This window comes from Loxodonta africana (genome assembly GCF_030014295.1).
Source record: "Loxodonta africana isolate mLoxAfr1 chromosome 2 unlocalized genomic scaffold, mLoxAfr1.hap2 SUPER_2_unloc_4, whole genome shotgun sequence".
In the NCBI taxonomy this organism is placed as follows: domain Eukaryota; kingdom Metazoa; phylum Chordata; class Mammalia; order Proboscidea; family Elephantidae; genus Loxodonta; species Loxodonta africana.
In genome coordinates this window covers 426,424-454,402 of record NW_026974827.1, presented here as the reverse complement: position 1 = coordinate 454,402, position 27,979 = coordinate 426,424, and the positions used below count along the sequence as shown (strand labels likewise).

The 27,979-nt window shown below is 40.0% G+C and overlaps 1 long non-coding RNA gene across 1 annotated transcript; it reads left to right on the top strand.

The window, feature by feature from the left end:
• Positions 1-27,863, top strand: LOC135229107 (uncharacterized). The gene is made up of 2 exons (XR_010319889.1): positions 1-16,093; positions 18,713-27,863. It is a non-coding gene; the product is annotated as an uncharacterized LOC135229107 (long non-coding RNA).
• Positions 27,864-27,979: the final 116 nt, after the last annotated feature.

Genomic DNA, 27,979 nt, shown 5'->3' with positions numbered 1-27,979 from the left:
TTGTTGTTAGGGGTTTAAGGTTGTGTGTTGTTAGGAGGTTAGGGTTGTTTGTTGTTACGGGGTTACATTAGTTTCTTGTTAGGGGTTTAGTGTTGTTTGTTGTTAGGGGGTTAGTGTTTGTTCTTAGGGGTTTAGGGTTGTTTCTTGTTGAGGTTTAGTAGTTTTTGTTGTTAGGGTGTTAGTGTTGTTTGTGGTTTGGGGGTTAGTGTTGTTGTTTGTTAGGGGGTTAGGGTTGTTTGTTGTTAGAAGGTTAGGGTTGTTTGTTGTTAGGGGGTTAGGATTGTTTGTTGTTAGGGGTTTAGGGTTGTTTGTTGTTAGGGGTTTAGTGTTTGTTGTTAGGGGTTTATTGTTGTTTCTTGTTGGGGGTAATGTTTTTTGTTGTTAGGGTGTTAGTGTTCTTTGTGGTTAGGGGCTTAGAGTTGTTTGTTGTTAGGGGTTTAAGGTTGTTTGTTGTTAGGAGATTAGGGTTGTTTGTTGTTACAGAGTTAGGTTAGTTTCTTGTTAGGGATTTAGTGTTGTTTGTTGTTAGGGGGTTAGTGTTTTTTGTTAGGGGTTTAGTGTTGTTTCTTGTTGGGGTTTAGTGGTTTTTGTTGTTAGGGTGTTAGTGTTGTTTGTTGTTAGGGGTTTAGGTTTGTTTGTTGTTAGGGGTTTAAGGTTGTTTGTTGTTAGGAGGTTAGGGTTGTTTGTTGTTACGGGGTTAGGTTAGTTTCTTGTTAGGGGTTTAGTGTTGTTTGTTGTTAGGGGGTTAGTGTTTGTTGTTAGGGGTTTAGGGTTGTTTCTTGTTGGGGTTTAGTAGTTTTTGTTGTTAGGGTGTTAGTGTTGTTTGTGATTAGGGGGTTAGTGTTGTTTGTTCTTACGGGGTTAGTGTTGATTGTGGTTAGGGTGTTAGTGCTGTTTGCAGTTAGGGGGTCAGCGTTGTTGGTTGTTAGGGGGTTAGGATTGTTTGTTGTTAGGGGTTTAAGGTTGTTTGTTGTTAGGGGGTTAAGGTTGTTTGTTGTTAGGAGGTTAGGATTGTTTGTTCTTACAGGGTTAGGTAAGTTCCTTGTTAGGGGTTTAGTGTTGTTTGTTGGTAGGGGGTTAGTGTTTGTTGTTAGGGGTTTAGGGTTGTTTCTTGTTGGGGTTTAGTAGTTTTTGTTGTTAGGGTGTTAGTGTTGTTTGTTGTTAGGGGGTTAGTGTTGTTTGTTCTTACGGGGTTAGTGTTGTTTGTGGTTAGGGGGTGAGCGTTGTTGGTTGTTAGGGTGTTAGGATTGTTTGTTGTTAGGGTTTTAAGGTTGTTTGTTGTTAGGGGGTAAAGGTTGTTTGTTGTTAGGAGGTTAGGGTTGTTTGTTGTTACAGGGTTAGGTTAGTTTCTTGTTAGGGTGTTAGTGTTGTTTGTTGTTAGGGGTTTAGTGTTTGTTGTTAGGGGTTTAGTGTTGTTTCTTGTTGGGTTTTAGTGGTTTTTGTTGTTAGGGTGTTAGTGTTGTTTGTTGTTAGGGGTTTATGGTTGTTTGTTGATAGGGGTTTAAGTTTGTTTGTTGTTAGGAGGTTAGGGTTGTTTGTTGTTACGGGGTTAGGTTAGTTTCTTTTTAGGGGTTTAGTGTTGTTTGTTGTTAGGGGGTTAGTGTTTGTTGTTAGGGGTTTAGGGTTGTTTCTTGTTGGGGTTTAGTAGTTTTTGTTGTTAGGGTGTTAGTGTTGTTTGTGGTTAGGGGCTTAGTGTTGTTTGTTCTTACGGGGTTAGTGTTGTTTGTGGTTAGGGTGTTAGTGTTGTTTGTGGTTAGGGGGTGTGCGTTGTTGGTTGTTAGGGGGTTAGGATTGTTTGTTGTTAGGGGTTTAGGGTTGTTTGTTGTTAGGGGGTTAAGGTTGTTTGTTGTTAGGAGGTTAGGTTTGTTTGTTGTTACAGGGTTAGGTTAGTTTCTTGTTAGGGGTTTAGTGTTGTTTGTTGTTAGGGGTTAGTGTTTGTTGTTAGGGGTTTAGTGTTGTTTCTTGTTGGGGTTTACTGGTTTTTGTTGTTAGGGTGTTAATGTTTGTTGTTAGGGGTTTAGGGTTGTTTGTTGTTAGGGGTTTAAGATTGTTTGTTGTTAGGAGGTTAGGGTTGTTTGTTGTTACGGGGTTAGGTTAGTTTCTTGTTAGGGGTTTAGTGTTGTTTGTTGTTATGGGGTTAGTGTTTGTTGTTAGGGGTTTAGGGTTGTTTCTTGTTGGGGTTTAGTAGTTTTTGTTGTTAGGGTGTTAGTGTTGTTTGTTGTTAGGGGGTTAGTGTTGTTTGTTCTTACGGGGTTAGTGTTGTTTGTGGTTAGGGTGTTAGGTTGTTTGTGGTTAGGGGGTGAGCTTTGTTGGTTGTTGGGGGTTAGGATTGTTTGTTGTTAGGGGTTTAAGGTTGTGTGTTGTTAGGAGGTTAGGGTTGTTTGTTGTTACGGGGTTATAATTAGTTTCTTGTTAGGGGTTTAGTGTTGTTTGTTGTTAGGGGGTTAGTGTTTGTTGTTAGGTGTTTAGTGTTGTTTCTTGTTGGGGTTTAGTGGTTTTTGTTGTTAGGGTGTTAGTGTTGATTGTTGTTAGGGGTTTAGGGTTGTTTGTTGTTGGGGGTTTAAGGTTGTTTGTTGTTAGGAGGTTAGGGTTGTTTGTTGTTACGGGGTTAGGTTAGTTTCTTGTTAGGGGTTTAGTGTTGTTTGTTGTTAGGGGGTTAGTGTTTGTTGTTAGGGGTTTAGGATTGTTTCTTGTTGGGGTTTAGTAGTTTTTGTTGTTAGGGTGTTAGTGTTGTTTGTGGTTAGGGGCTTAGTGTTGTTTGTTCTTACGGGGTTAGTGTTGATTGTGGTTAGGGTGTTAGTGCTGTTTGCAGTTAGGGGGTCAGCGTTGTTGGTTGTTAGGGGGTTAGGATTGTTTGTTGTTAGGGGTTTAAGGTTGTTTGTTGTTAGGGGGTTAAGGTTGTTTGTTGTTAGGAGGTTAGGGTTGTTTGTTCTTACAGGGTTAGGTAAGTTCCTTGTTAGGGGTTTAGTGTTGTTTGTTGGTAGGGGGTTAGTGTTTGTTGTTAGGGGTTTAGGGTTGTTTCTTGTTGGGGTTTAGTAGTTTTTGTTGTTAGGGTGTTAGTGTTGTTTGTTGTTAGGGGGTTAGTGTTGTTTGTTCTTACGGGGTTAGTGTTGTTTGTGGTTAGGGGGTGAGCTTTGTTGGTTGTTAGGGTGTTAGGATTGTTTGTTGTTAGGGTTTTAAGGTTGTTTGTTGTTAGGGGGTAAAGGTTGTTTGTTGTTAGGAGGTTAGGGTTGTTTGTTGTTACAGGGTTAGGTTAGTTTCTTGTTAGGGGTTTAGTGTTGTTTGTTGTTAGGGGTTTAGTGTTTGTTGTTAGGGGTTTAGTGTTGTTTCTTGTTGGGTTTTAGTGGTTTTTGTTGTTAGGGTGTTAGTGTTGTTTGTTGTTAGGGGTTTATGGTTGTTTGTTGATAGGGGTTTAAGGTTGTTTGTTGTTAGGAGGATAGGGTTTTTTGTTGTTACGGGGTTAGGTTAGTTTCTTTTTAGGGGTTTAGTGTTGTTTGTTGTTAGGGGGTTAGTGTTTGTTGTTAGGGATTTAGGGTTGTTTCTTGTTGGGGTTTAGTAGTTTTTGTTGTTAGGGTGTTAGTGTTGTTTGTGGATAGGGGCTTAGTGTTGTTTGTTCTTACGGGGTTAGTGTTGTGTGTGGTTAGGGTGTTAGTGTTGTTTGTGGTTAGGGGGTGTGCGTTGTTTTTTGTTAGGGGGTTAGGATTGTTTGTTGTTAGGGGTTTAGGGTTGTTTGTTGTTAGGGGGTTAAGGTTGTTTGTTGTTAGGAGGTTAGGTTTGTTTTTTGTTACAGGGTTAGGTTAGTTTCTTGTTAGGGGTTTAGTGTTGTTTGTTGTTAGGGGTTAGTGTTTGTTGTTAGGGGTTTAGTGTTGTTTCTTGTTGGGGTTTACTGGTTTTTGTTGTTAGGGTGTTAATTTTTGTTGTTAGGGGTTTAGGGTTGTTTGTTGTTAGGGGTTTAAGGTTGTTTGTTGTTAGGAGGTTAGGGTTGTTTGTTGTTACGGGGTTAGGTTAGTTTCTTGTTAGGGGTTTAGTGTTGTTTGTTGTTAGGGGGTTAGTGTTTGTTGTTAGGGGTTTAGGGTTGTTTCTTGTTGGGGTTTAGTAGTTTTTGTTGTTAGGGTGTTAGTGTTGTTTTTGGTTAGGGGGTTAGGGTTGTTTGTTGTTAAGGGGTTACATTAGTTTCTTGTTAGGGGTTTAGTGTTGTTTGTTGTTAGGGGGTTAGTGTTTGTTCTTAGGGGTTTAGGGTTGTTTCTTGTTGAGGTTTAGTAGTTTTTGTTGTTAGGGTGTTAGTGTTGTTTGTGGTTTGGGGGTTAGTGTTGTTGTTTGTTAGGGGGTTAGGGTTGTTTGTTGTTAGAAGGTTAGGGTTGTTTGTTGTTAGGGGTTTAGGGTTGTTTGTTGTTAGGGGGTTAGGATTGTTTGTTGTTAGGGGTTTAGGGTTGTTTGTTGTTAGGGGTTTAGTGTTTGTTGTTAGGGGTTTATTGTTGTTTCTTGTTGGGGGTAATGTTTTTTGTTGTTAGGGTGTTAGTGTTCTTTGTGGTTAGGGGCTTAGGGTTGTTTGTTGTTAGGGGTTTAAGGTTGTTTGTTGTTAGGAGATTAGGGTTGTTTGTTGTTACAGAGTTAGGTTAGTTTCTTGTTAGGCGTTTAGTGTTGTTTGTTGTTAGGGGGTTAGTGTTTGTTGTTAGGGGTTTAGTGTTGTTTCTTGTTGGGGTTTAGTGGTTTTTGTTGTTAGGGTGTTAGTGGTGTTTGTTGTTAGGGGTTTAGTGTTGTTTGTTGTTAGGGGTTTAAGGTTGTTTGTTGTTAGGAGGTTAGGATTGTTTGTTGTTACGGGTTTAGGTTAGTTTCTTGTTAGGGGTTTAGTGTTGTTTGTTGTTAGGGGGTTAGTGTTTGTTGTTAGGGGTTTAGGGTTGTTTCTTGTTGGGGTTTAGTGGTTTTTGTTGTTAGGGTGTTAGTGTTGTTTGTTGTTAGAGGTTTAAGGTTGTTTGTTGTTAGGAGGTTAGGGTTGTTTGTTGTTACGGGGTTAGGTAAGTTTCTTGTTAGGGGTTTAGTGTTGTTTGTTGTTAGGGGGTTAGTGTTTGTTGTTAGGGGTTTAGGGTTGTTTCTTGTTGGGTTTAGTAGTTTTTGATGTTAGGGTGTTAGTGTTGTTTGTTGTTAGTGGGTTAGTGTAGTTTGTTCTTACGGGGTTAGTGTTGTTTGTGGTTAGGGTGTTAGTGTTGTTTGTGGTCAGGGGGTGTGCGTTGTTGGTTGTTAGGGGGTTAGGTTAGTTTCTTGTTAGGGGTTTAGTGTTGTTTGCTGTTAGGGGGTTAGTGTTTGTTGTTAGGGGTTTAGGGTTGTTTCTTGTTGGGGTTTAGTAGTTTTTGTTGTTAGGGTGTTAGTGTTGTTTGTGGTTAGGGTGTTAGTGTTGTTTGTGATTAGGGGGTTAGTGTTGTTTTTTGTTAGGGGGTTAGGGTTGTTTGTTGTTAGAAGGTTAGGGTTGTTTGTTGTTAGGGGTTTAGGGTTGTTTGTTGTTAGGAGGTTAGGGTTGTTTGTTATTACGGGGTTAGGTTAGTTTCTTGTTAGCGGTTTAGTGTTTTTTGTTGTTAGGGGGTTAGCGTTTGTTGTTAGGGGTTTAGGGTTGTTTCTTGTTGGGGTATAGTAGTTTTTGTTGTTAGGGTGTTAGTGTTGTTTGTGATTAGGGGGTTAGTGTTGTTTGTTCTTACTGGGTTAGTGTTGTTTGTGGTTAGGGTGTTAGCGTTGTTTGTGGTTAGGGGGTGAGCGTTGTTGGTTGTTAGGGGGTTAGGATTGTTTGTTGTTAGGGGTTTAGGGTTGTTTGTTGTTAGGGGGTTAAGGTTGTTTGTTGTTAGGAGGTTAGGGTTGTTTGTTGTTACAGGTTAAGGTTAGTTTCTTGTTAGGGGTTTAGTGTTGTTTGTTGTTAGGGGGTTAGTGTTTGTTGTTAGGGGTTTAGTGTTGTTTCTTGTTGGGGTTTAGTGTTTTTTGTTGTTATGGTGTTAGTGTTGTTTGTTGTTAGGGGTTTAGCGTTCTTTGTTGTTAGGGGTTTAAGGTTGTTTGTTGTTAGGAGGTTAGGGTTGTTTGTTGTTACGGGGTTAGGTTAGTTTCTTGTTAAGGGTTTAGTGTTGTTTGTTGTTAGGGGGTTAGTGTTTGTTGTTAGGGGTTTAGGGTTGTTTCTTGTTGGGGTTTAGTAGTTTTTGTTGCTAGGGTGTTAGTGTTGTTTGTGGCTAGGGAGTTAGTGTTGTTGTTTGTTAGGGGGTTAGGGTTGTTTGTTGTTAGGGGTTTAGGGTTGTTTGTTGTTAGGGGTTTAAGGTTGTTGTTAGGAGGTTAGGGTTGTTTGTTGTTACGGGGTTAGGTTAGTTTCTTGTTAGGGGTTTAGTGTTGTTTGTTGTTAGGGGGTTAGTGTTTGTTGTTAGGGGTTTAGGGTTGTTTCTTGTTGGGGTTTAGTGGTTTTTGTTGTTAGGGTGTTAGTGTTGTTTGTTGTTAGGGGTTTAGTGTTGTTTGTTGTTAGGGGTTTAAGGTTGTTTGTTGTTAGGAGGTTAGGATTGTTTGTTGTTACGGGTTTAGGTTAGTTTCTTGTTAGGGGTTTAGTGTTGTTTGTTGTTAGGGGGTTAGTGTTTGCTGTTAGGGGTTTAGGGTTGTTTCTTGTTGGAGTTTAGTAGTTTTTGTTGTTAGGGTGTTAGTGTTGTTTGTTGTTAGGGGGTTAGTGTTGTTTGTTGTTAGGGGTTTAGGGTTGTTTGTTGTTAGGGGGTTAAGGTTGTTTGTTGTTAGAAGGTTAGGGTTGTTTGTTGTTACAGGGTTAGGTTAGTTTCTTGTTAGGGGTTTAGTGTTGTTTGTTGTTAGGGGGTTAGTGTTTGTTGTTAGGGGTTTAGTGTTGTTTCTTCTTGGGGATTAGTGTTTTTTGTTGTTAGGGTGTTAGTGTTTTTTGTTGTTAGGGGTTTAGGGTTGTTTGTTGTTAGGGGTTTAAGGTTGTTTGTTGTTAGGAGGTTAGGGTTGTTTGTTGTTACAGGGTTAGGTTAGTTTCTTGTTAGGGGTTTAGTGTTGTTTGTTGTTAGGGGGTTAGTGTTTGTTGTTAGGGGTTTAGGGTTGTTTCTTTTTGGAGTTTAGTAGTTTTTGTTGTTAGGGTGTTAGTGTTGTTTGTGGTTAGGTGGTTAGTGTTGTTTGTTCTTACGGGGTTAGTGTTGTTTGTGGTTAGGGTGTTAGTGTTGTTTGTGGTTAGGGGGTGAGAGTTGTTGGTTGTTAGGGGGTTAGGATTGTTTGTTGTTAGGGGTTTAGGGTTGTTTGTTGTTAGGGGGTTAAGGTGGTTTGTTATTAGGAGGTTAGGGCTGTTTGTTGTTATAGGGTTAGGTTAGTTTCTTGTTAGGGGTTTAGTGTTGTTTGTTGTTAGGGGGTTAGTGTTTGTTGTTAGGGATTTAGTGTTGTTTCTTGTTGGGGTTTAGTGGTTTTTGTTGTTAGGGTGTTAGTGTTGTTTGTTGTTAGGGGTTTAGGGTTGTTTGTTGTTAGGGGTTTAAGGTTGTTTGCTCTTAGGAGGTTAGGGTTGTTTGTTGTTACGGGGTTAGGTTAGTTTATTGTTAGGGGTTTAGTGTTGTTTGTTGTTAGGGGGTTAGTGTTTGTTGTTAGTGGTTTAGGGTTGTTTCTTTTTTGGGTTTAGTAGTTTTTGTTGTTAGGGTGTTAGTGTTGTTTGTGGTTAGGGGGTTAGTGTTGTTGTTTGTTAGGGGGTTAGGGTTGTTTGTTGTTAGGAGGTTAGGGTTGTTTGTTTTTACAGGGTTAGGTTAGTTTCTTGTTAGGGGTTTAGTGTTGTTTGTTGTTAGGGGGTTAGTGTTTGCTGTTAGGGGTTTAGTGTTGTTTCCTGTTGGGGTTTAGTGGTTTTTGTTGTTAGGGTGTTAGTGTTGTTTGTTGTTAGGGGTTTAGGGTTGTTTGTTGTTAGGGGTTTAAGGTTGTTTGTTGTTAGGAGGTTAGGGTTGTTGGTTGTTATAGGGTTAGGTTAGTTTCTTGTTAGGGGTTTAGTGTTGTTTGTTGTTAGGGGGTTAGTGTTTGTTGTTAGGGGTTTAGGGTTGTTTCTTGTTGGGGTTTAGTAGTTTTTGTTGTTAGGGTGTTAGTGTTGTTTGTTGTTAGGGGGTTAGTGTTGTTTGTTCTTACGGGGTTAGTGTTGTTTGTGGTTAGGGTGTTAGTGTTGTTTGTGGTTAGGGGGTGTGCGTTGTTGGTTGTTAGGGGGTTAGAATGGTTTGTTGTTAGGGGTTTAGGGTTGTTTGTTGTTAGGGGGTTAAGGTTGTTGTTAGGAGGTTAGGGATCTTTGTTGTTACAGGGTTAGGTTAGTTTCTTGTTAGGGGTTTAGTGTTGTTTGTTGTTAGGGGGTTAGTGTTTGTTGTTAGGGGTTTAGTGTTGTTTCTTCTTGGGGTTTAGTGGTTTTTGTTGTTAGGGTGTTAGTGTTGTTCGTTGTTAGGGGTTTAGGGTTGTTTGTTGTTAGGGGTTTAAGGTTGTTTGTTGTTAGGAGGTTAGGGTTGTTTGTTGTTACGGGGCTAGGTTAGTTTCTTCTTAGGGGTTTAGTGTTTTTTGTTGTTAGGGGGTTAGTGTTTGTTGTTAGGTGTTTAGGGCTGTTTCTTGTTGGGGTTTAGTAGTTTTTGTTCTTAGGGTGTTAGTGTTGTTTGTGGTTAGGGGGTTAGTGTTGTTGTTTGTTAGGGGGTTAAGGTTGTTTTTTGTTAGGAGGTTAAGGTTGTTTGTTGTTACAGGGTTAGGTTAGTTTCTTGTTAGGGGTTTAGTGTTGTTTGTTTTTAGGGGGTTAGTGATTGTTGTTAGGGGTTTAGTGTTGTTTCTTGTTGGGGTTTAGTGGTTTTTGTTGTTAGGGTGTTAGTGTTGTTTGTTGTTAGGGGTTTTGGGTTGTTTGTTGTTAGGGGTTTAAGGTTGTTTGTTGTTAGGAGGTTAGGGTTGTTTGTTGTTACGGGGTTAGGTTAGTTTCTTGTTAGGGGTTTAGTGTTGTTTGCTGTAGGGGGTTAGTGTTTGTTGTTAGGGGTTTAGGATTGTTTCTTGTTGGGGTTTAGTAGTTTTTGTTGTTAGGGTGTTAGTGTTGTTTGTGGTTAGGAGGTGTGCGTTGTTGGTTGTTGGGGGTTAGGATTGTTTGTTGTTAGGGGTTTAGGATTGTTTGTTGTTAGGGGTTTAGGGTTGTTTGTTGTTAGGGGGTTAAGGTGGTTTGTTGTTAGGAGGTTAGGGCTGTTTGTTGTTACAGGGTTAGGTTAGTTTCTTGTTAGGGGTTTAGTGTTGTTTGTTGTTAGGGGGTTAGTGTTTTTTGTTAGGGGTTTAGTGTTGTTTCTTGTTGGGGTTTAGTGCTTTTTGTTGTTAGGGTGTTAGTGTTGTTTGTTGTTAGGAGTTTAGGGTTGTTTGTTGTTAGGGGTTTAAGGTTGTTTGCTGTTAGCAGTTTAGGGTTGTTTGTTGTTACGGGGTTGGGTTAGTTTCTTGTTAGGGGTTTAGTGTTGCTTGTTGTTAGGGTGTTAGTGCTTGTTGTTAGGGGTTTAGGGTTGTTTCTTGTTGGGGTTTAGTAGTTTTTGTTGTTAGGGTGTTAGTGTTGTTTGTTGTTAGGGGTTTAGTGTTGTTTGTTCTTACGGGGTTAGTGTTGTTTGTGGTTAGGGTGTTAGTGTTGTTTGTGGTTAGGGGGTGAGCGTTGTTGGTTGTTAGAGGGTTAGGATTGTTTGTTGTTAGGGGGTTAAGGTTGTTTGTTGTTAGGAGGTTAGGGTTGTTTTTTGTTACAGGGTTAGGTTAGTTTCTTGTTAGGGGTTTAGTGTTGTTTGTTGTTAGGGGGTTAGTGTTTGTTGTTAGGGGTTTAGTGTTGTTTCTTGTTGGGGTTTAGTGTTTTTTGTTGTTAGGGTGTTAGTGTTGTTTGTTGTTAGGGGTTTAGGGTTGTTTGTTGTTAGGGGTTTAAGGTTGTTTGTTGTTAGGAGGTTACGGTTGTTTGTTGTTACGGGGTTAGGTTAGTTTCTTGTTAGGGGTTTAGTGTTGTTTGTTGTTAGGGGGTTAGTGTTTGTTGTTAGGGGTTTAGGGTTGTTTCTTTTTGGGGTTTAGTAGTTTTTGTTGTTAGGGTGTTAGTGTTGTTTGTGGTTAGGGGGTTAGTGTTGTTTGTTCTTACGGGGTTAGTGTTGTTTGTGGTTAGGGTGTTAGTGTTGTTTGTGGTAAGGGGGTGAGAGTTGTTGGTTGTTAGGGGGTTAGGATTGTTTGTTGTTAGGGGTTCAGGGTTGTTTGTTGTTAGGGGGTTAAGGTGGTTTGTTGTTAGGAGGTTAAGGCTGTTTGTTGTTACAGGGTTAGGTTAGTTTCTTGTAAGGGGTTTAGTGTTGTTTGTTGTTAGGGGGTTAGTGTTTGTTGTTAGGGGTTTAGTGTTGTTTCTTGTTGGGGTTTAGTGGTTTTTGTTGTTAGGGTGTTAGTGTTGTTTGTTGTTAGAGGTTTAGGGTTGTTTGTTGTTAGGGGTTTAAGGTTGTTTGTTGTTAGGAGGTTAGGGTTGTTTGTTGTTACGGGGTTAGGTTAGTTTCTTGTTAGGGGTTTAGTGTTGTTTGTTGTTAGGGGGTTAGTGTTTGTTGTTAGGGGTTTAGGGTTGTTTCTTGTTGGGGTTTAGTAGTTTTTGTTGTTAGGGTATTAGCGTTGTTTGTGGTTAGGGGGTTAGTGTTGTTGTTTGTTAGGGGGTTAGGGTTGTTTGTTGTTAGGAGGTTAGGGTTGTTTGTTGTTACAGGGTTTGGTTAGTTTCTTGTTAGGGGTTTAGTGTTGTTTGTTTTTAGGGGGTTAGTGTTTGTTGTTAGGGGTTTAGTCTTGTTTCTTGTTGGGGTTTAGTGTTTTTTGTTGTTAGGGTGTTAGTGTTGTTTGTTGTTAGAGGTTTAGGGTTGTTTGTTGTTAGGGGTTTAAGGTTGTCTGTTGTTAGGAGGTTAGGGTTGTTTGTTGTTACGGGGTTAGGTTAGTTTCTTGTTAGGGGTTTAGTGTGGTTTGTTGCTAGGGGGTTAGTGTTTGTTGTTAGTTGTTTAGGGTTGTTTCTTTTTGGGGTTTAGTAGTTTTTGTTGTTAGGGTGTTAGTGTTGTTTGTGGATAGGGTGTTAGTGTTGTTTGTGGTTAGGGGGTGAGAGTTGTTGGTTGTTAGGGGGTTAGGATTGTTTGTTGTTAGGGGTTTAGGGTTGTTTGTTGTTACGGGGTTAAGGTGGTTCGTTGTTAGGACGTTAGGGTTGATTATTGTTACAGGGTTAGGTTAGTTTCTTGTTAGGGGTTTAGTGTTGTTTGTTGTTAGGGGGTTAGTGTTTGTTGTTAGGGGTTTAGTGTTGTTTCTTGTTGGGGTTTAGTGTTTTTTGTTGTTAGGGTGTTAGTGTTGTTTGTTGTTAGGGGTTTAGGGTTGTTTGTTGTTAGGGGGTTAGGGTTGTTTGTTGTTAGGAGTTTAGGGAGGTTTGTTGTTACAGGGTTAGGTTAGTTTCTTGTTAGACGTTTAGTGTTGTTTGTTGTTAGGGGGTTAGTGTTTGTTGTTACGGGTTTAGGGTTGTTTCTTGTTGGGGTTTAGTAGTTTTTGTTGTTAGGGTGTTAGTGTTGTTTGTGGATAGGGGGTTAGTGTTGTTTTTTGTTAGGGGGTTAGGGTTGTTTGTTGTTAGGAGGTTACTGGTGTTTGTTTTTACAGGGTTAGGTTAGTTTCTTGTTAGGGGTTTAGTGTTGTTTGTTGTTAGTTGGTTAGTGTTTGTTGTTATGGGTTTAGTGTTGTTTATTGTTGGGGTTTAGTGGTTTTTATTGTTAGGGTGTTAGTCTTGTTTCTTGTTAGGGGTTTAGGGTTGTTTGTTGTTAGGGGTTTAAGGTTGTTTGTTGTTAGGAGGTTAGGGTTGTTTGTTGTTACGGGGTTAGGTTAGTTTCTTGTTAGGGGTTTGGTGTTGTTTTTTGTTAGGGGGTTAGTGTTTGTTGTTAGGGGTTTAGTGTTGTTTCTTGTAGGGGTTTAGTGGTTTTTGTTGTAAGGGTGTTAGTGTTGTTTGTTGTTAGGGGTTTAGGGTTGTTTGTTGTTAGGGGTTTAAGGTTGCTTGTTGTTAGGAGGTTAGGGTTGTTTGTTGTTACGGGGTTAGGTTAGTTTCTTGTTAGGGGTTTAGTGTTGTTTGTTGTTAGGGGGTTAGTGTTTGTTGTTAGGGGTTTAGGGTTGTTTCTTGTTGGGGTTTAGTAGTTTTTGTTGTTAGGGTGTTAGTGTTGTTTGTTCTTAGAGGGTTAGTGTTGTTGTTTGTTAGGGGGTTAGGATTGTTTGTTGTTAGGAGGTTAGTGTTCTTTGTTGTTACAGGGTTAGGTTAGTTTCTTGTTAGGGGTTTAGTGTTGTTTGTTGTTAGGGGGTTAGTGTTTGTTGTTAGGGGTTTAGTGTTGTTTCTTGTTGGGGTTTTGTGATTTTTGTTGTTAGGGTGTTAGTTTTATTTGCTGTTAGGGGTTTAGGGTTGTTTGTTTTTAGGGGTTTAAGGTTGTTTGTTGTTAGGAGGTTAGGGTTATTTGTTGTTACGGGGTTAGGTTAGTTTCTTGTTAGGGGTTTAGTGTTGTTTGTTGTTAGGGGGTTAGTGTTTGTTGTTAGGGGTTTAGGGTTGTTTCTTGTTGGGGTTTAGTAGTTTTTGTTGTTAGGGTGTTAGTGTTGTTTGTTGTTAGGGGCTTAGTGTTGTTTGTTCTTACGGGGTTAGTGTTGTTTGTGGTTAGGGTGTTAGTGTTGTTTGTGGTTAGGGGGTGTGCGTTGTTGGTTGTTAGGGGGTTAGGATTGTTTGTTGTTAGGGGTTTAGGGTTGTTTGTTGTTAGGGGGTTAAGGTTGTTTGTTGTTAGGAGGTTAGGGTTGTTTGTTGTTACAGGGTTAGGTTAGTTTCTAGTTAGGGGTTTAGTGTTGTTTGTCGTTAGGGTGTTAGTGTTTGTTGTTAAGGGTTTAGGGTTGTTTCTTGTTGGGGTTTAGTGGTTTTTGTTGTTAGGTGTTAGTGTTGTTTGTTGTTAGGGGTTTAAGGTTGTTTGTTGTTAGGAGGGTAGGGTTGTTTGTTGTTACGGGGTTAGGTTAGTTTCTTGTTAGGGGTTTAGTGTTGTTTGTTGTTAGGGGGTTAGTGTTTTTTGTTAGGGGTTTAGGGTTGCTTCTTTTTGGGGTTTAGTAGTTTTTGTTGTTAGGGTGTTAGTGTTGCTTGTTGTTAGGGGGTTAGTGTTGTTTGTTCTTACGGGGTTAGTGTTGTTTGTGGTTAGGGTGTTAGTGTTGTTTGTGGTTAGGGGGTGAGCGTTGTTGGTTGTTAGAGGGTTAGGATTGTTTGTTGTTAGGGGGTTAAGGTTGTTTGTTGTTAGGAGGTTAGGGTTGTTTTTTGTTACAGGGTTAGGTTAGTTTCTTGTTAAGGGTTTAGTGTTGTTTGTTGTTAGGGGGTTAGTGTTTGTTGTTAGGGGTTTAGTGTTGTTTCTTGTTGGGGTTTAGTGGTTTTTGTTGTTAGGGTGTTAGTGTTGTTTGTTGTTAGGGGTTTAGGGTTGTTTGTTGTTAGGTTTTTAAGGTTGTTTGTTGTTAGGAGGTTAGGGTTGTTTGTTGTTACGGGGTTAGGTTAGTTTCTTGTTAGGGGTTTAGTGTTGTTTGTTGTTAGGGGGTTAGTGTTTGTTGTTAGGGGTTTAGTGTTGTTTCTTGTTGGGGTTTAGTGGTTTTTGTTGTTAGGGTGTTAGTGTTGTTTGTTGTTAGAGGTTTAGGGTTGTTTGTTGTTAGGGGTTTAAGGTTGTTTGTTGTTAGGAGGTTAGGGTTGTTTGTTGTTACGGGGTTAGGTTAGTTTCTTGTTAGGGGTTTAGTGTTGTTTGTTGTTAGGGGGTTAGTGTTTGTTGTTAGGGGTTTAGGGTTGTTTCTTGTTGGGGTTTAGTAGTTTTTGTTGTTAGGGTATTAGTGTTGATTGTGGTTAGGGGGTTAGTGTTGTTGTTTGTTAGGGGGTAGGTTTGTTTGTTGTTAGGAGGTTAGGGTTGTTTGTTGTTACAGGGTTAGGTTAGTTTCTTGTTAGGGGTTTAGTGTTGTTTGTTGTTAGGGGGTTAGTGTTTGTTGTTAGGGGTTTAGTCTTGTTTCTTGTTGGGGTTTAGTGTTTTTTGTTGTTGCGGTGTTAGTGTTGTTTGTTGTTAGAGGTTTAGGGTTGTTTGTTGTTAGGGGTTTAAGGTTGTTTGTTGTTAGGAGGTTAGGGTTGTTTGTTGTTACGGGGTTAGGTTAGTTTCCTGTTAGGGGTTTAGTGTGGTTTGTTGCTAGGGGGTTAGTGTTTGTTGTTAGGGGTTTAGGGTTGTTTCTTTTTGGGGTTTAGTAGTTTTTGTTGTTAGGGTGTTAGTGTTGTTTGTTGTTAGGGTGTTAGTGTTGTTTGTGGTTAGGGGGTGAGAGTTGTTGGTTGTTAGGGGGTTAGGATTGTTTGTTGTTAGGGGTTTAGGGTTGTTTGTTGTTAGGGGGTTAAGGTGTTTTGTTGTTAGTAGGTTAGGGTTGTTTGTTGTTACAGGGTTAGGTTAGTTTCTTGTTAGGGGTTTAGTGTTGTTTGTTGTTAGGGGGTTAGTGTTTGTTGTTAGGGGTTTAGTGTTGTTTCTTGTTGGGGTTTAGTGGTTTTTGTTGTTAGGGTCTTAGTGTTGTTTGTTGTTAGGGGTTTAGGGTTGTTTGTTGTTAGGGGTTTAAGGTTGTTTGTTGTTAGGAGGTTAGGGTTGTTTGTTGTTACGGGGTTAGGTTAGTTTCTTGTTAGGGGTTTAGTGTTGTTTGTTGTTAGGGGGTTAGTGTTTGTTGTTAGGGCTTTAGTGTTGTTTCTTGTTGGGGTTTAGTGGTTTTTGTTGTTAGGGTGTTAGTGTTGTTTGTGGTTAGGGGGTTAGTGTTGTTGTTTGTAAGGCGCTTAGGGTTGTTTGTTGTTAGGAGGTTAGGGCTGTTTGTTTTTACAGGGTTAGGTTAGTTTCTTGTTAGGGGTTTAGTGTTGTTTGTTGTTAGGGTGTTAGTGTTTGTTGTTAGGGGTTTAGTGTTGTTTCTTGTTGGGGTTTAGTGGTTTTTGTTGTTAGGGTGTTAGTGTTGTTTGTTGTTAGGGGTTTAGGGTTGTTTGTTGTTAGGGGTTTAAGGTTGTTTGCTGTTAGGAGGTTAGGGTTGTTTGTTGTTACGGGGTTAGGTTAGTTTCTTGTTAGGGGTTTAGTGTTGCTTGTTGTTAGGGGGTTAGTGTTTGTTGTTAGGGGTTTAGGGTTGTTTCTTGTTGGGGTTTAGTAGTTTTTGTTGTTAGGGTGTTAGTGTTGTTTGTTGTTAGGGGGTTAGTGTTGTTTGTTCTTACGGGGTTAGTGTTCTTTGTGGTTAGGGTGTTAGCGTTGTTTGTGGTTAGGGGGTGAGCGTTGTTGGTTGTTAGAGGGTTAGGATTGTTTGTTGTTAGGGGGTTAAGGTTGTTTGTTGTTAGGAGGTTAGGGTTGTTTTTTGTTACAGGGTCAGGTTAGTTTCTTGTTAAGGGTTTAGTGTTGTTTGTTGTTATGGCGTTAGTGTTTGTTGTTAGGGGTTTAGTGTTGTTTCTTGTTGGGGTTTAGTGTTTTTTGTTGTTAAGGTGTTAGTGTTGTTTGTTGTTAGGGGTTTAGTGTTGTTTGTTGTTAGGGGTTTAAGGTTGTTTGCTGTTAGCAGGTTAGGGTTGTTTGTTGTTACGGGGTTGGGTTAGTTTCTTGTTAGGGGTTTAGTGTTGCTTGTTGTTAGGGGGTTAGTGCTTGTTGTTAGGGGTTTAGGGTTGTTTCTTGTTGGGGTTTAGTAGTTTTTGTTGTTAGGGTGTTAGTGTTGTTTGTGGTTAGGGGGTTAGTGTTGTTTGTTCTTACGGGGTTAGTGTTGTTTGTGGTTAGGGTGTTAGTGTTGTTTGTGGTTAGGGGGTGAGAGTTCTTGGTTGTTAGGGGGTTAGGATTGTTTGTTGTTAGGGGTTTAGGGTTGTTTGTTGTTAGGGGGTTAAGGTGGTTTGTTGTTAGGAGGTTAGGGCTGTTTGTTGTTACAGGGTTAGGTTAGTTTCTTGTTAGGGGTTTAGTGTTGTTTGTTGTTAGGGGGTTAGTGTTTGTTGTTAGGGGTTTAGTGTTGTTTCTTGTTGGGGATTAGTGGTTTTTGTTGTTAGGGTGTTAGTGTTGTTTGTTGTTAGGGGTTTAGGGTTGTTTGTTGTTAGGGGTTTAAGGTTGTTTGTCGTTAGGAGGTTAGGGTTTTTTGTTGTTATGGGGTTAGGTTAGTTTCTTGTTAGGGGTTTAGTGTTGTTTGTTGTTAGGGGGTTAGTGTTTGTTGTTAGGGGTTTAGGGTTGTTTCTTGTTGGGATTTAGTAGTTTTTGTTGTTAGGGTATTAGTGTTGTTTGTGGTTAGGGGGTTAGTGTTGTTGTTTGTTAGGTAGTTAGGGTTGTTTGTTGTTAGGATTTTAGGGTTGTTTGTTGTTACAGGGTTAGGTTAGTTTCTTGTTAGGGGTTTAGTGTTGTTTGTTGTTAGGGGGTTAGTGTTTGTTTTTAGGGGCTTAGTCTTGTTTCTTGTTGGGGTTTAGTGTTTTTTGTTGTTAGGGTGTTAGTGTTGTTTGTTGTTAGAGGTTTAGTGTTGTTTGTTGTTAGGGGTTTGAGGTTGTTTGTTGTTAGGAGGTTAGGGTTGTTTGTTGTTACGGGGTTAGGTTAGTTTCTTGTTAGGGGTTTAGTGTAGTTTGTTGCTAGGGGGTTAGTGTTTGTTGTTAGGGGTTTAGGGTTGTTTCTTTTTGGGGTTTAGTAGTTTTTGTTGTTAGGGTGTTAGTGTTGTTTGTGGTTAGGGTGTTAGTGTTGTTTGTGGTTAGGGGGTGAGAGTTGTTGGTTGTTAGGGGGTTAGGATTGTTTGTTGTTAGGGGTTTAGGGTTGTTTGTTGTTGGGGGTGAAGGTGTTTTGTTGTTAGGAGGTTAGGGTTGTTTGTTGTTACAGGGTTAGGTTAGTTTCTTGTTAGGGGTTTAGTGTTGTTTGTTGTTAGGGGGTTAGTGTTTGTTGTTAGGGGTTTAGTGTTGTTTCTTGTTGGGGTTTAGTGGTTTTTGTTGTTAGGGTCTTAGTGTTGTTTGTTGTTAGGGGTTTAGGGTTGTTTGTTGTTAGGGGTTTAAGGTTGTTTGTTGTTAGGAGGTTAGGGTTGTTTGTTGTTACGGGGTTAGGTTAGTTTCTTGTTAGGGGTTTAGTGTTGTTTGTTGTTAGGGGGTTAGTGTTTGTTGTTACGGGTTTAGGGTTGTTTCTTGTTGGGGTTTAGTGGTTTTTGTTGTTAGGGTGTTAGTGTTGTTTGTTGTTAGGGGTTTAGGGTTGTTTGTTGTTAGGGGTTTAAGGTTGTTTGCTGTTAGGAGGTTAGGGTTGTTTGTTGTTACGGGGTTAGGTTAGTTTCTTGTTAGGGGTTTAGTGTTGTTTGTTGTTACGGGGTTAGTGTTTGTTGTTAGGGGTTTAGGGTTGTTTCTTGTTGGGGTTTAGTAGTTTTTGTTGTTAGGGTGTTAGTGTTGTTTGTGGTTAGGGGGTTAGTGTTGTTGTTTGTTAGGGGCTTAGGGTTGTTTGTTGTTAGGAGGTTAGGGTTGTTTGTTTTTACAGGGTTAGGTTAGTTTCTTGTTAGGGGTTTAGTGTTGTTTGTTGTTAGGGTGTTAGTGTTTGTTGTTAGGGGTTTAGTGTTGTTTCTTGTTGGGGTTTAGTGGTTTTTGTTGTTAGGGTGTTAGTGTTGTTTGTTGTTAGGGGTTTAGGGTTGTTTGTTGTTAGGGGTTTAAGGTTGTTTGCTGTTAGGAGGTTAGGGTTGTTTGTTGTTACGGGGTTAGGTTAGTTTCTTGTTAGGGGTTTAGTGTTGCTTGTTGTTAGGGAGTTAGTGTTTGTTGTTAGGGGTTTAGGGTTGTTTCTTGTTGGGGTTTAGTAGTTTTTGTTGTTAGGGTGTTAGTGTTGTTTATTGTTAGGGGGTTAGTGTTGTTTGTTCTTACGGGGTTAGTGTTCTTTGTGGTTAGGGTGTTAGCGTTGTTTGTGGTTAGGGGGTGAGCGTTGTTGGTTGTTAGAGGGTTAGGATTGTTTGTTGTTAGGGGGTTAAGGTTGTTTGTTGTTAGGAGGTTAGGGTTGTTTTTTGTTACAGGGTCAGGTTAGTTTCTTGTTAAGGGTTTAGTGTTGTTTGTTGTTATGGCGTTAGTGTTTGTTGTTAGGGGTTTAGTGTTGTTTCTTGTTGGGGTTTAGTGTTTTTTGTTGTTAGGGTGTTAGTGTTGTTTGTTGTTAGGGGTTTAGTGTTGTTTGTTGTTAGGGGTTTAAGGTTGTTTGTTGTTAGGAGGTTAGGGTTGTTTGTTGTTACGGGGTTAGGTTAGTTTCTTGTTAGGGGTTTAGTGTTGTTTGTTGTTAGGGGGTTAGTGTTTGTTGTTAGGGGTTTAGGGTTGTTTCTTTTTGGGGTTTAGTAGTTTTTGTCGTTAGGGTGTTAGTGTTGTTTGTGGTTAGGGGGTTAGTGTTGTTTGTTCTTACGGGGTTAGTGTTGTTTGTGGTTAGGGTGTTAGTGTTGTTTGTGGTTACGGGGTGAGAGTTGTTGGTTGTTAGGGGGTTAGGATTGTTTGTTGTTAGGGGTTTAGGGTTGTTTGTTGTTAGGGGGTTAAGGTGTTTTGTTGTTAGTAGGTTAGGGTTGTTTGTTGTTACAGGGTTAGGTTAGTTTCTTGTTAGGGGTTTAGTGTTGTTTGTTGTTAGGGGGTTAGTGTTTGTTGTTAGGGGTTTAGTGTTGTTTCTTGTTGGGGTTTAGTGTTTTTTGTTGTTAAGGTGTTAGTGTTGTTTGTTGTTAGGGGTTTAGGGTTGTTTGTTGTTAGGGGTTTAAGGTTGTTTGTCGTTAGGAGGTTAGGGTTGTTTGTTGTTATGGGGTTAGGTTAGTTTCTTGTTAGGGGTTTAGTGTTGTTTGTTGTTAGGGGGTTAGTGTTTGTTGTTAGGGGTTTAGGGTTGTTTCTTGTTGGGATTTAGTAGTTTTTGTTGTTAGGGTATTAGTGTTGTTTGTGGTTAGGGGGTTAGTGTTGTTGTTTGCTAGGTAGTTAGGGTTGTTTGTTGTTAGGATTTTAGGGTTGTTTGTTGTTACAGGGTTAGGTTAGTTTCTTGTTAGGGGTTTAGTGTTGTTTGTTGTTAGGGGGTTAGTGTTTGTTTTTAGGGGCTTAGTCTTGTTTCTTGTTGGGGTTTAGTGTTTTTTGTTGTTAGGGTGTTAGTGTTGTTTGTTGTTAGAGGTTTAGTGTTGTTTGTTGTTAGGGGTTTGAGGTTGTTTGTTGTTAGGAGGTTAGGGTTGTTTGTTGTTACGGGGTTAGGTTAGTTTCTTGTTAGGGGTTTAGTGTAGTTTGTTGCTAGGGGGTTAGTGTTTGTTGTTAGGGGTTTAGGGTTGTTTCTTTTTGGGGTTTAGTAGTTTTTGTTGTTAGGGTGTTAGTGTTGTTTGTGGTTAGGGTGTTAGTGTTGTTTGTGGTTAGGGGGTGAGAGTTGTTGGTTGTTAGGGGGTTAGGATTGTTTGTTGTTAGGGGTTTAGGGTTGTTTGTTGTTAGGGGGTTAAGGTGTTTTGTTGTTAGGAGGTTAGGGTTGTTTGTTGTTACAGGGTTAGGTTAGTTTCTTGTTAGGGGTTTAGTGTTGTTTGTTGTTAGGGGGTTAGTGTTTGTTGTTAGGGGTTTAGTGTTGTTTCTTGTTGGGGTTTAGTGGTTTTTGTTGTTAGGGTCTTAGTGTTGTTTGTTGTTAGGGGTTTAGGGTTGTTTGTTGTTAGGGGTTTAAGGTTGTTTGTTGTTAGGAGGTTAGGGTTGTTTGTTGTTACGGGGTTAGGTTAGTTTCTTGTTAGGGGTTTAGTGTTGTTTGTTGTTAGGGGGTTAGTGTTTGTTGTTAGGGGTTTAGGGTTGTTTCTTGTTGGGGTTTAGTGGTTTTTGTTGTTAGGGTGTTAGTGTTGTTTGTTGTTAGGGGTTTAGGGTTGTTTGTTGTTAGGGGTTTAAGGTTGTTTGCTGTTAGGAGGTTAGGGTTGTTTGTTGTTACGGGGTTAGTTTAGTTTCTTGTTAGGGGTTTAGTGTTGTTTGTTGTTAGGGGGTTAGTGTTTGTTGTTAGGGGTTTAGGGCTGTTTCTTGTTGGCGTTTAGTAGTTTTTGTTGTTAGGGTGTTAGTGTTGTTTGTGGTTAGGGGGTTAGTGTTGTTGTTTGTTAGGGGCTTAGGGTTGTTTGTTGTTAGGAGGTTAGGGTTGTTTGTTTTTACAGGGTTAGGTTAGTTTCTTGTTAGGGGTTTAGTGTTGTTTGTTGTTAGGGGGTTAGTGTTTGTTGTTAGGGGTTTAGTGTTGTTTCTTGTTGGGGTTTAGTGGTTTTTGTTGTTAGGGTGTTAGTGTTGTTTGTTGTTAGGGGTTTAGGGTTGTTTGTTGTTAGGGGTTTAAGGTTGTTTGCTGTTAGGAGGTTAGGGTTGTTTGTTGTTACGGGGTTAGGTTAGTTTCTTGTTAGGGGTTTAGTGTTGCTTGTTGTTAGGGGGTTAGTGTTTGTTGTTAGGGGTTTAGGGTTGTTTCTTGTTGGGGTTTAGTGGTTTTTGTTGTTAGGGTGTTAGTGTTGTTTGTTGTTAGGGGGTTAGTGTTGTTTGTTCTTACGGGGTTAGTGTTCTTTATGGTTAGGGTGTTAGTGTTGTTTGTGGTTAGGGGGTGAGCGTTGTTGGTTGTTAGAGGGTTAGGATTGTTTGTTGTTAGGGGGTTAAGGTTGTTTGTTGTTAGGAGGTTAGGGTTGTTTTTTGTTACAGGGTTAGGTTAGTTTCTTGTTAAGGGTTTAGTGTTGTTTGTGGTTATGGGGTTAGTGTTTGTTGTTAGGGGTTTAGTGTTGTTTCTTGTTGGGGTTTAGTGTTTTTTGTTGTTAGGGTGTTAGTGTTGTTTGTTGTTAGGGGGTTAGTGTTGTTTGTTGTTAGGGGTTTAAGGTTGTTTGTTGTTAGGAGGTTAGGGTTGTTTGTTGTTACGGAGTTATGTTAGTTTCTTGTTAGGGGTTTAGTGTTGTTTGTTGTTAGGGGGTTAGTGTTTGTTGTTAGGGGTTTAGGGTTTTTTCTTGTTGGGGTTTAGTAGTTTCTGTTGTTAGGGTGTTAGTGTTGTTTGTTGTTAGGGGGTTAGTGTTGTTTGTTCTTACGGGGTTTGTGTTGTTTGTGGTTCGGGTGTTAGTGTTGTTTGTGGTTAGAGGATGAGCGTTATTGGTTGTTAGGGGGTTAGGATTGTTTGTTGTTAGGGGTTTAGGGTTGTTTGTTGTTAGGGGGTTAAGGTTGTTTGTTGTTAGGAGTTTAGGGTTGATTGTTGTTACAGGGTTTGGTTAGTTTCTTGTTAGGGGTTTAGTGTTGTTTGTTGTTAGGGGGTTAGTGTTTGTTGTTAGGGGTTTAGTGTTGTTTCTTGTTGGGGTTTAGTGGTTTTTGTTGTTAGGGTGTTAGTGTTGTTTGTTGATAGGGGTTTAGGGTTGTTTGTTGTTAGTGGTTTAAGGTTGTTTGTTGTTAGGAGGTTAGGGTTGTTTGTTGTTACGGGGTTAGGTTAGTTTCTTGTTAGGGGTTTAGTGTTGTTTGTTGTTAGGGGGTTAGTGTTTGTTGTTAGGGGTTTAGGGATGTTTCTTGTTGGGGTTTTGTAGTTTTTGTTGTTAGGGTGTTAGTGTTGTTTGTTGTTAGGGGGTTAGTGTTGTTTGTTCTTCCGGGGTTAGTGTTGTTTGTGGTTAGGGTGTTAGTGTTGTTTGTGGTTAGGGGGTGTGCGTTGTTCGTTGTTAGGGGGTTAGGATTGTTTGTTGTTAGGGGTTTAGGGTTGTTTGTTGTTAGGGGGTTAAGGTTGTTTGTTGTTAGGAGGTTAGGGTTGTTTGTTGTTACAGGGTTAGGTTAGTTTCTTGTTAGGGGTTTAGTGTTGTTTGTTGTTAGGGGGTTAGTGTTTGTTGTGAGGGGTTTAGTGTTGTTTCTTGTTGGGGTTTAGTGCTTTTTGTTGTTAGCGTGTTAGTGTTCTTTGTTGTTAGGGGTTTAGGGTTGTTTGTTGTTAGGGGTTTAAGGTTGTTTGTTGTTAGGAGGTTAGGGTTGTTTGTTGTTACAGGGTTAGGTTAGTTTCTTGTTAGGGGTTTAGTGTTGTTTGTTGTTAGGGGGTTAGTGTTTGTTGTGAGGGGTTTAGTGTTGTTTCTTGTTGGGGTTTAGTGGTTTTTGTTGTTAGGGTGTTAGTGTTGTTTGTGGTTAGGGGGTTAGTGTTGTTGTTTGTTAGGGGGTTAGGGTTGTTTGTTGTTAGAAGGTTAGGGTTGTTTGTTGTTAGGGGTTTAGGGTTGTTTGTTGTTAGGAGGTTAGGGTTGTTTGTTGTTACGGAGTTATGTTAGTTTCTTGTTAGGGGTTTAGTGTTGTTTGTTGTTAGGGGGTTAGTGTTTGTTGTTAGGGGTTTAGGGTTGTTTCTTGTTGGGGTTTAGTAGTTTCTGTTGTTAGGGTGTTAGTGTTTTTTGTTGTTAGGGGGTTAGTGTTGTTTGTTCTTACGGGGTTTGTGTTGTTTATGGTTAGGGTTTTAGTGTTGTTTGTGGTTAGAGGATGAGCGTTATTGGTTGTTAGGGGGTTAGGATTGTTTGTTGTTAGGGGTTTAGGGTTGTTTGTTGTTAGGGGGTTAAGGTTGTTTGTTGTTAGGAGGTTAGGGTTGATTGTTGTTACAGGGTTAGGTTAGTTTCTTGTTAGGGGTTTAGTGTTGTTTGTTGTTAGGGGGTTAGTGTTTGTTGTTAGGGGTTTAGTGTTGTTTCTTGTTGGGGTTTAGTGGTTTTTGTTGTTAGGGTGTTAGTGTTGTTTGTTGATAGGGGTTTAGGGTTGTTTGTTGTTAGGGGTTTAAGGTTGTTTGTTGTTAGGAGGTTAGGGTTGTTTGTTGTTACGGGGTTAGGTTAGTTTCTTGTTAGGGGTTTAGTGTTGTTTGTTGTTAGGGGGTTAGTGTTTGTTGTTAGGGGTTTAGGGATGTTTCTTGTTGGGGTTTAGTAGTTTTTGTTGTTAGGGTGTTAGTGTTGTTTGTTGTTAGGGGGTTAGTGTTGTTTGTTCTTCCGGGGTTAGTGTTGTTTGTGGTTAGGGTGTTAGTGTTGTTTGTGGTTAGGGGGTGTGCGTTGTTGGTTGTTAGGGGGTTAGGATTGTTTGTTGTTAGGGGTTTAGGGTTGTTTGTTGTTAGGGGGTTAAGGTTGTTTGTTGTTAGGAGGTTAGGGTTGGTTGTTGTTACAGAGTTAGGTTAGTTTCTTGTTAGGGGTTTAGTGTTGTTTGTTGTTAGGGGGTTAGTGTTTGTTGTTAGGGGTTTAGTGTTGTTTCTTGTTGGGGTTCAGTGTTTTTTGTTGTCAGGGTGTTAGTGTTGTTTGTTGTTAGGGGTTTAGGGTTGTTTGTTGTTAGGGGTTTAAGGTTGTTTGTTGTTAGGAGGTTAGGGTTGTTTGTTGTTACGGGGTTAGGTTAGTTTCTTCTTAGGGGTTTAGTGTTGTTTGTTGTTAGGGGGTTAGTGTTTGTTGTTAGGGGTGTAGGGTTGTTTCTTGTTGGGGTTTAGTAGTTTTTGTTGTTAGGGTGTTAGTTTTGTTTGTTGTTAGGGCGTTAGTGTAGTTTGTTCTTACGGGGTTAGTGTTGTTTGTGGTTAGGGTGTTAGTGTTGTTTGTGGTTAGGGGGTGTGCGTTGTTGGTTGTTAGGGGGTTAGGATTGTTTGTTGTTAGGGGTTTATGGTTGTTTGTTGTTAGTCGGTTAAGGATGTTTGTTGTTAGGATGTTAGGGTTGTTTGTTGTTACATTGTTAGGTTAGTTTCTTGTTAGGGGTTTAGTGTTGTTTGTTGTTAGCGGGTTAGTGTTTGTTGTTACGGGTTTAGTGTTGTTTCTTGTTGGGGTTTAGTGGTTTTTATTGTTAGGGTGTTAGTGTTGTTTGTTGTTAGGTGTTTAGGGTTGTTTGTTGTTAGGGGGTTAGTGTTTGTTGTTAGGGGTTTAAGGTTGTTTCTTGTTGGAGTTTAGTAGTTTTTCTTGTTAGGGTGTTAGTGTTGTTTGTGGTTAGGGGGTTAGTGTTGTTGTTTGTTAGGGGGTTAGGGTTGTTTGTTGTTGGGGTTTAGTGGTTTTTGTTGTTAGGGTGTTAGTGTTGTTTGTTGTTAGGGGTTTAGGGTTTTTTGTTGTTAGGGGTTTAAGGTTGTTTGTTGTTAGGAGGTTAGGGTTGTTTGTTGTTACGGGGTTAGGTTAGTTTCTTGTTAGGGGTTTAGTGTTGTTTGTTGTTGGGGGTTAGTGTTTGTTGTTAGGGCTTTAGGGTTGTTTCTTGTTGTTTTTTAGTAGTTTTTGTTGTTAGGGTGTTAGTGTTGTTTGTGGTTAGGGGGTTAGTGTTGTTGTTTGTTAGGGGGTTAGGGTTGTTTGTTGTTAGAAGGTTAGGGTTGTTTGTTGTTAGGGGTTTAGGGTTGTTTGTTGTTAGGAGGTTAGGGTTGTTTGTTGTTACGGAGTTATGTTAGTTTGTTGTTAGGGGTTTAGTGTTGTTTGTTGTTAGGGGGTTAGTGTTTGTTGTTAGGGGTTTAGGGTTTTTTCTTGTTGGGGTTTAGTAGTTTCTGTTGTTAGGGTGTTAGTGTTGTTTGTTGTTAGGGGGTTAGTGTTGTTTGTTCTTACGGGGTTTGTGTTGTTTGTGGTTAGGGTGTTAGTGTTGTTTGTGGTTAGAGGATGAGCGTTATTGGTTGTTAGGGGGTTAGGATTGTTTGTTGTTAGGGGTTTAGGGTTGTTTGTTGTTAGGGGGTTAAGGTTGTTTGTTGTTAGGAGGTTAGGGTTGATTGTTGTTACAGGGTTAGGTTAGTTTCTTGTTAGGGGTTTAGTGTTGTTTGTTGTTAGGGGGTTAGTGTTTGTTGTTAGGGGTTTAGTGTTGTTTCTTGTTGGGGTTTAGTGTTTTTTGTTGTTAGGGTGTTAGTGTTGTTTGTTGTTAGGGGTTTAGGGTTGTTTGTTGTTAGGGGTTTAAGGTTGTTTGTTGTTAGGAGGTTAGGGTTGTTTGTTGTTACGGGGTTAGGTTAGTTTCTTGTTAGGGGTTTAGTGTTGTTTGTTGTTAGGGGGTTAGTGTTTGTTGTTAGGGGTTTAGGGATGTTTCTTGTTGGGGTTTAGTAGTTTTTGTTGTTAGGGTGTTAGTGTTGTTTGTTGTTAGGGGGTTAGTGTTGTTTGTTCTTCCGGGGTTAGTGTTGTTTGTGGTTAGGGTGTTAGTGTTGTTTGTGGTTAGGGGGTGTGCGTTGTTCGTTGTTAGGGGGTTAGGATTGTTTGTTGTTAGGGGTTTAGGGTTGTTTGTTGTTAGGGGGTTAAGGTTGTTTGTTGTTAGGAGGTTAGAGTTGGTTGTTGTTACAGAGTTAGGTTAGTTTCTTGTTAGGGGTTTAGTGTTGTTTGTTGTTAGGAGGTTAGTGTTTGTTGTTAGGGGTTTAGTGTTGTTTCTTGTTGGGGTTTAGTGGTTTTTGTTGTTAGGGTGTTAGTGTTGTTTGTGGTTAGGGGGTTAGTGTTGTTGTTTGTTAGGGGGTTAGGGTTGTTTGTTGTTAGAAGGTTAGGGTTGTTTGTTGTTAGGGGTTTAGGGTTGTTTGTTGTTAGGAGGTTAGGGTTGTTTGTTGTTACGGAGTTATGTTAGTTTGTTGTTAGGGGTTTAGTGTTGTTTGTTGTTAGGGGGTTAGTGTTTGTTGTTAGGGGTTTAGGGTTTTTTCTTGTTGGGGTTTAGTAGTTTCTGTTGTTAGGGTGTTAGTGTTGTTTGTTGTTAGGGGGTTAGTGTTGTTTGTTCTTCCGGGGTTAGTGTTGTTTGTGGTTAGGGTGTTAGTGTTGTTTGTGGTTAGAGGATGAGCGTTATTGGTTGTTAGGGGGTTAGGATTGTTTGTTGTTAGGGGTTTAGGGTTGTTTGTTGTTAGGGGGTTAAGGTTGTTTGTTGTTAGGAGGTTAGGGTTGATTGTTGTTACAGGGTTAGGTTAGTTTCTTGTTAGGGGTTTAGTGTTGTTTGTTGTTAGGGGGTTAGTGTTTGTTGTTAGGGGTTTAGTGTTGTTTCTTGTTGGGGTTTAGTGGTTTTTGTTGTTAGGGTGTTAGTGTTGTTTGTTGATAGGGGTTTAGGGTTGTTTGTTGTTAGGGGTTTAAGGTTGTTTGTTGTTAGGAGGTTAGGGTTGTTTGTTGTTACGGGGTTAGGTTAGTTTCTTGTTAGGGGTTTAGTGTTGTTTGTTGTTAGGGGGTTAGTGTTTGTTGTTAGGGGTTTAGGGATGTTTCTTGTTGGGGTTTAGTAGTTTTTGTTGTTAGGGTGTTAGTGTTGTTTGTTGTTAGGGGGTTAGTGTTGTTTGTTCTTCCGGGGTTAGTGTTGTTTGTGGTTAGGGTGTTAGTGTTGTTTGTGGTTAGGGGGTGTGCGTTGTTGGTTGTTAGGGGGTTAGGATTGTTTGTTGTTAGGGGTTTAGGGTTGTTTGTTGTTAGGGGGTTAAGGTTGTTTGTTGTTAGGAGGTTAGGGTTGGTTGTTGTTACAGAGTTAGGTTAGTTTCTTGTTAGGGGTTTAGTGTTGTTTGTTGTTAGGAGGTTAGTGTTTGTTGTTAGGGGTTTAGAGTTGTTTCTTGTTGGGGTTTAGTGGTTTTTGTTGTTAGAGTGTTAGTGTTGTTTCCTGTTAGATGTTTAGGGTTGTTTGTTGTTAGGGGTTTAAGGTTGTTTGTTGTTAGGGGGTTAGGGTTGTTTGTTGTTACGGGGTTAGGTTCGTTTCTTGTTAGGGGTTTAGTGTTGTTTGTTGTTAGGGGTTAGTGTTTGTTGTTAGGGGTTTAGGGTTGTTTCTTGTTCTGGTTTAGTAGTTTTTGTTGTTAGGGTGTTAGTGTTGTTTGTGGTTAGGGGGTTAGTGTTGTTGTTTGATAGGGGGTTAGATTTGTTTGTTGTTGGGGTTTAGTGGTTTTTGTTGTTAGGGTGTTAGTGTTGTTTGTTGTTAGGGGTTTAGGGTTTTTTGTTGTTAGGGGTTTAAGGTTGTTTGTTGTTAGGAGGTTAGGGTTGTTTGTTGTTACGGGGTTAGGTTAGTTTCTTGTTAGGGGTTTAGTGTTGTTTGTTGTTGGGGGTTAGTGTTTGTTGTTAGGGCTTTAGGGTTGTTTCTTGTTGTTTTTTAGTAGTTTTTGTTGTTAAGGTGTTAGTGTTGTTTGTGGTTAGGGGGTTAGTGTTGTTGTTTGTTAGGGGGTTAGGGTTGTTTGTTGTTAGAAGGTTAGGGTTGTTTGTTGTTAGGGGTTTAGGTTTGTTTGTTGTTAGGAGGTTAGGGTTGTTTGTTGTTACGGAGTTATGTTAGTTTGTTGTTAGGGGTTTAGTGTTGTTTGTTGTTAGGGGGTTAGTGTTTGTTGTTAGGGGTTTAGGGTTTTTTCTTGTTGGGGTTTAGTAGTTTCTGTTGTTAGGGTGTTAGTGTTGTTTGTTGTTAGGGGGTTAGTGTTGTTTGTTCTTACGGGGTTTGTGTTGTTTGTGGTTAGGGTGTTAGTGTTGTTTGTGGTTAGAGGATGAGCGTTATTGGTTGTTAGGGGGTTAGGATTGTTTGTTGTTAGGGGTTTAGGGTTGTTTGTTGTTAGGGGGTTAAGGTTGTTTGTTGTTAGGAGGTTAGGGTTGATTGTTGTTACAGGGTTAGGTTAGTTTCTTGTTAGGGGTTTAGTGTTGTTTGTTGTTAGGGGGTTAGTGTTTGTTGTTAGGGGTTTAGTGTTGTTTCTTGTTGGGGTTTAGTGGTTTTTGTTGTTAGGGTGTTAGTGTTGTTTGTTGATAGGGGTTTAGGGTTGTTTGTTGTTAGGGGTTTAAGGTTGTTTGTTGTTAGGAGGTTAGGGTTGTTTGTTGTTACGGGGTTAGGTTAGTTTCTTGTTAGGGGTTTAGTGTTGTTTGTTGTTAGGGGGTTAGTGTTTGTTGTTAGGGGTTTAGGGATGTTTCTTGTTGGGGTTTAGTAGTTTTTGTTGTTAGGGTGTTAGTGTTGTTTGTTGTTAGGGGGTTAGTGTTGTTTGTTCTTCCGGGGTTAGTGTTGTTTGTGGTTAGGGTGTTAGTGTTGTTTGTGGTTAGGGGGTGTGCGTTGTTGGTTGTTAGGGGGTTAGGATTGTTTGTTGTTAGGGGTTTAGGGTTGTTTGTTGTTAGGGGGTTAAGGTTGTTTGTTGTTAGGAGGTTAGGGTTGGTTGTTGTTACAGAGTTAGGTTAGTTTCTTGTTAGGGGTTTAGTGTTGTTTGTTGTTAGGAGGTTA